The sequence below is a fragment of the Cariama cristata genome, unplaced genomic scaffold, assembly GCF_000690535.1.
Source record: "Cariama cristata isolate BGI_N322 unplaced genomic scaffold, ASM69053v1 scaffold23868, whole genome shotgun sequence".
NCBI classification, from domain to species: domain Eukaryota; kingdom Metazoa; phylum Chordata; class Aves; order Cariamiformes; family Cariamidae; genus Cariama; species Cariama cristata.
Genome location: NW_009630959.1, coordinates 6,673 through 13,344, shown reverse-complemented (window position 1 = coordinate 13,344; position 6,672 = coordinate 6,673).

Below are 6,672 nucleotides of genomic sequence, written 5' to 3'. Positions count from 1 at the left end.
ATCTGAAATAAGTTACGGCCTTACTGGTTCCCTGCTTTCTGCCTTCACTGTGCAAGCGAGCACCTCGCTGGGGCTCAGCACCACCGGCTCCTCAGTGACTGAGGAGCCCAGGTAGCAGCACAGGTTTCTCAATTAATCCAATACTGCTACTTCTCTGAGAAGTGCCTCATTCTATAAATAAAGATGAAAGGATGAACCTTTTCAATTACCTAGATCAGCTACATTTCACTGGCTAATTTTCCATAAAATTGTCTTTAATAGTTATTGCAGCAGAGTTGTAACTTTACATATGCACTGAAACGGCAATAAAAAAAAAAAATCTTATAAATACTCCCAGTCATCTTTCTTCTGATCCCAAAGTCTGTGTTTATAGCCACAACTCTTGTACTTTGTGTTTGTTTTATACTGAATCACCTAAATACAGCAGCAAGGACTTTTAGAACAACATTTTGCTTTACTTATGTTTGTGAAAGTCAATTGCTACATTTAAAGTTCTCTTATTTAGATAAAATATAGACATACTCAACGTATATTAAATGCAGTTCCTGAATTGAGAATTACATATTTCTCCCACACAGACTGTTGCATTACCATAACGTCCCAAAGATCACATTTAACACACACACAATCACATTATTTCCACAAATCTGTAATTCTGCTATTAAAAACAACTGGCTCTCCTTTCAAATGAAACCATTATAACTGTAAACTTTAAGAGTGCCATTTGAATTAGGAGGATTTAGTGTTTACAAAGCTGCACCAAACATCGGTGGGGCATGGTCCAACTCCTGCGCTTACTAAGCGGTACAAGAATTAACAAATCTTTTGCTCCAAATGGGTTAGACAAATAATGCACCGTCAGCACAATCTAACACTGCAAAGCCTTCTCCATTACAGTAGCAGCAGAACAACTCACATAAATTTATGACCGTATTGGCTGCACTCTTGTCTATGGTTGATACTAGGTTCATACAAGTCGAATTAGAATCTAAGTCCCAAAATATATATGTAATGCAGTTAATTTAAGTGTTTATCAAATGCATTACTTCAAAGAAGCACTGGTAAGCGCAGAAGCCTAGCAGGCAAATATCCTAACTTGGGAAAAAAAAAAATCTTAATTTAAATTTTAAGACAATTTCCAACTTTGTCACCTCCTGAAATCTTGGAAAGAATTAAATGCTTAACAGATGTACTACATTTTAAATATAGCCACATCACGCACGCTTTTTTTTTTAACGTTTAAAAAACACTATGTCTGATCAAAAATGTTTTCTGTATGGTCTGATTCACTTTCAGGACCCGATTACGGACACAAAATCATTACCAGCTCCTGAACAGCAAACAGCCATCGCCAAACTGTCTCTATCCCTGAGCAGGGGTAAGCAACAAAGCACAACGGTCAGCCCAGTGCTTCATCAGGGCTCAGAAATCAGCCTCTTCCTCTCGGTAGCCTTCGCCTGCACGTTTAAAAAAAATAAAAAAAAATATGGCACCCTTTATCTCCTTTTTTCCCATCCCCTACATCAGATAAAGCAAGAGGTCGCAGGCTCAGTTCCCACGAGCACGCCAATCGTATCCGAACACACCTCCACTACAGCAGCAACCACCTTCCTTTTCCAGAGCTGGTCTCCCGCAAGCAGCACTGCAGAGCCGGGCAGATCCCACGCCGTACCGAAGCAGTCACCGCTAAAGACAAGTGCGCTCTGAAAACTACTCTTAGATGCGGCTCCCACCTTCTAGTATCAACAGGTAGGTTTTATGATGCTCCCTATTACATATAGATAGCTAAGCAAAACTTTTATTAAAAAACGTCACCCACTTGATGAACATCTAGTCATTCGTGCTACAAGAATTAAGCACGCTTTCCAAGCTGATTAAACATGATTCAAGCATCTGATTATTCAGAAATAACAGACTGCAAAGACAACTCGGAGTATTTGCACGTGAGAAGCATCCTAAAGATGCACATATTTACTGAAACACTACGTATATACATATATGTGTATGTATAAGAAGCAAGTAACAGCTTTATGTAATTAAGATTTTTGGACTTATTTCTGGAAAACTATCATCAAATGCCAAATTAAAGTATCTGACACAGGTAAGAAAAGGTGACTTCAGTGAAGACTAGCAGACCTTTTGTTTACTTTTGTATCCACAGTAAATTCCAGCAGCAGCAACGTTTCGTAACTGAAGATGTATATGTTATTTTAACATCCTCAGCAGAAAAATTCAGTTACTGATTATTACGGATTCCAGAACCTGGGGTGAGGCATGGGGTGTGTGTCTTTCTCTTAAATGGTTTATTGGCATTATGAAACAACTTACAATGAATTTTCTCATCCTCATGTGGTATTTTTAAGAATGCTCCCTGCTTCTAGTTGATGCCACATTGCCAAGCAGCAAGCAAAACAATAAATATTATTCATATTGTCTCATTAGTAACTTATAAGTACATATACAAGATAGAATCTCTTTCATAACCTGTATCTCAGTAGCAAGGTGAGTCCCAAACAGGGAGTCAGACAGGGCAAAACAAGTAAAATCCTTTTACTTTCCTGCATATTGTTATCAAATGAGAACCAAGTTTTAAAAACGGGAAATAGGTGAGAGAAATTACAAAAGCCTTGGATCAAAGTCTGATTATCTGCTGGTGTAATTTCACTGCCGGCGCGTGCGACACTGCAAAGTCTCCGTCTTTCTTCTGGAAGCCTGTGGCCATTTGTTCTCTTAGTGCAGCCCGAACACAGACCTCCTAGAAACACAGACAGCTCTTACTAAGCATTACGCTGTCTAAACAAAGGAAATTTGGAGCTAATGTTGTACCTGATCTCTTTGCAAATAATGCCCTTACAGGAACATTCCCTCATTACATCCTGTCTTTAACACTGGTCCTGTCAAGCCCTGAGCATTTCCAAAAGATTTATCTGCTGTACTTTCATCCAAGTCGGTCAGAGGTTAAAGACACATAGTACCTTACAGGATGGACTTCACATGTCCATTAAACAAGAGTTAAAGAATGCAAGAATTTGCTTCCAAGAATTACTGGGAACAGCTATGCAAAAGCTCCCCAGGGAGGTCGTTTGAAAATAGCACACCTAATGTAATACCTGGTAAAGAGAAAAAAAAAAAATAATTTCTATTCTGTATATTAGGCAGACACATGTAAGTCAAACATTAAAGCTGCACATTTAAAAAATAAAAAGATTCCACTTCTGACTCAAACACCCTTTTTTATCTAATGAATGTAAAGAATTAAGCATCTGATATCAGAAGCAGAAGTTTTCCTACATTTCCTATAGGTTGACTCAATGTTTCATAGCATGTTTTATCTCAGTTATAGAAATTTTTTTGGGGGGAGGGGCGAGCTTATTGTGCAGTTAAGCACAGTCAACCCAACTATCACCATTTTGGCTCTTAAAACATACAAATAGTTGTTAATACCATTGGTATTGGTTATCAATTAGCTTTGCTTCCCACCTTCTCCTCTTCCCTCTGTTTCAAGGAAGAAAGCAATCCATTTTTCTATTAAGGCCTATAAATTAACAAGACTGGAAGCAAATGAAGTCCTTATAGATTTATAGACAGCTGGATTTGGATGCTTTTTGACTCTCTGCATGGTCCCTCTCCTCCCCTTGCAATGGCAGGACCTCTGGTTGAAGGAATGACGTGGCTAGCAGGAGCTCCTGGACTTCCCACCGATGACAACATCCACACAAGCAGATTTGAGTTAACTTCAGCTGACAGCGGAAGGGGAAAAAAAAAAAAAAAGGCAAAAGGAAAGTAAATTGCTCTTTCACGAGTAGATAATCAAGATGTTACATGTATAGCAAAACACATTTTCCTTTGTTTGCATGTTTCTGCATATGTTAGGCAGCAGGCAGAAGGAAAGGTCCCATTAGCAAGCTAGTGGACTTTATTCCACCAGTTCCTCTGCCCTCTGCCAATTTTGGAGATTTTGTAAGTAATGCTATTTTACAACATTTATGTGATTTCTAAATTTATCAAGTCAAGTCAAAGACAACAGCTTTAGAAGTACAACAAGAGGAACAGTAAGTGCTATCAGTGAAATAAAGACTTGCAATATAATCACTGTTATTTATATGGTTTGCCAAGAATTCCCACATTAAGTTACTGTAGCAAATACAAACCCAGAAAGCTTTCAGGCAATTGTAAGGGGCATTTTGAGTCCCAGGGACGCTCACTGAAGAAATATATCTAGAACATTTTGTTCTTTCACAAAGTAATTTCAGAACCATGAAAAATACCTATCCCTAAAGCCATATACCTAGTAGGGCTATTGTTCTAGGTTAAAACATTTGGGGGGGGGAGGGGGGGGAATGAAAGAGAATTTGATCATCATTTTATTGTTTGATGAAAACAATTAGGTTAGGAAGGGCAGTACAGATAAGCCTCACCACCCAAAACTGTTCTATTGCCTAAGACAGTAACAGTGTCCAAACATGACTTTTGGGTAAAGAAAAAGCTCTAACACTGCGGTACAATCTCCAGTCCATACTATTTTCCCCAACTGCCACTTTATATTTTTACAAACTATTACTTGGGAGCAAGCAGCTACACTTTCAAAACCTGCACGGCTTTGCTTTAAATCGAGTTCCAACAATTTCCTACAAACCTATGAATCAGCCATCAAAATAACACAAACTTATCTAACAGAACCTGTTAAAATGTGTTAATGAGACTATATTGACTAGCTGGCTTCTTTGCAATAGCAACTCCCACTGGAAGTTAAAAATTTAAAGGCTAGGAATCCTTTTTTTTTTTTTTCCTTCTTTTTTAAAGGACAGAGATGAGATTGAAATCATCTAAAAATAGCAGAGAATTTTCAAGTGTCAGCTGTAACGGAAAGAGGAATGGCTGTCTCTCCTTACAGAGCCAGGATGGATGGAGTGAGCTTGTGACTCAGGATCAAGAGAGAGCGAGCTTACACACAAACTGTACACGGTAGAAAATAATCTTAATTTACTGGTTTCAGTAATATTCCAGGACAATCTACAGCAACTTGGAATCCACTGAAATTGTACTTTGTTTTAAAGCGGTGAATGTAAATTCTTATATACTTTGACTGCCAGAAGGAAAAGTGAAGTACATATTGTGAAATAACTGCAAAAAGAGTTTTAAACAACCCATTCAAATCATGCATCCTCCTCATGACAGAAAACGAATATAAATTATGTGTCTTTGACTTTGTTTTGTCTTTTCCATCAATCTTTTTCCCCAAAAAGCCTCCGTGTCAAGGATTTTATTTAAAGAAGAAGTTCTCTTGCATTTAAATAGTTCCTCACCTACCTCTGGAAATTTACTGATGTAAATGGGAAGAAGAGAGCTCAGATTTGCTATTTGTAGGGCGCCTGTTTACATTGCAAAATACCTGTATTTTGGGTAGCCAAAGGAAGAAACACAAATGAAAGACACTGCAGATGACAATCACAGAATGCAGCAGATGCCACAGCATCCCTCCAATATCACAGGACCTTGGATTTCAGCGCCCATCTTTCCCACGTTCGAGAATAAAGCTCCACTCCAGCCATGCACACTTCAACTCTTGTAAGATGTAAATGTCTTAAGGTCCATTGAAACCGTTACTTCACTCTACAGTGCTTATATAGAGCTTGAACAGGCAGAGCTGCAACACTTCACAGCCCGACTACTGTCAGTACTGCCTTGACTTACTTGTTAATTAGTGTCAGGATACACAGGAAACTGAAACTGGAGCCCACGCTGTTAAACAAAGTATATGGTTAGAATCAGTCTCCACTCCATACAAAATGGAGAATCTTACAAAGATACTAACTATGCTTAATTTTTTTTTTCACTGTGTGCAGGCAAATTAGCCTTTAAGTACGTAACCAAAACTCAAAGCCTCAAAAGCCAACATCCAAGTTTCCCGAAAATAATAAAAACAGCTTAAGTGTGAATATTTTTTAATTGAGGTATTTTTCTACTTCGTCTTGCACAAATAAAACCAAGAGCAACTCAACAAATCTTCCTCAAAATTTGGAGAAATTGTGACCTTCCTGCAGAGGTCACAAAAACTACCTGGCAGTAAAGCTGATCAGTAGTAACGCACAAACACATAGGTTTATTTTCAGAAAAAGTTAGGTCATTGCATCACGTAAAATATTTGGAAAGCTCAATAATCACTAGGTTTTCCTACAAAGTTCATTCTTTTGTTTATAGCTATGAAACACATCTTCACCATGTGAAGACTTGACAAGAACCAGGTTGAGCAACTATATTCTCTATTTACCTCCTTTTCTTTTTGCTGTTACACGGTGAAATTACAGATCACGTCAAGATGTTAAATCAATGTAGAATTTACTTCTTCCTGGTAATACGCCTTCATGCAAATTATCTTTAATTATAATTCTTTATCAGTCACTGAATACTTTTCATTTTTTAAATACAGGAGTGAAGTCAATCTCACATTTGAAAATAAGATCATGGATCACTACCTCAATAACAACAGTTAATAGGTCAGATGATGCAAAATTGATGAACTGACTAGTCAGTACAATTTTCTGTCTCAGTCAGCACTCAGAATTTTGTTTTGTGGGAAAGTGGGAATACATAGACATACTTACTTTGTTACCACGTCAAAAAGAATTTACATTTGTTCTATCTATCAATTGTTGCCTAACCATCAGATTA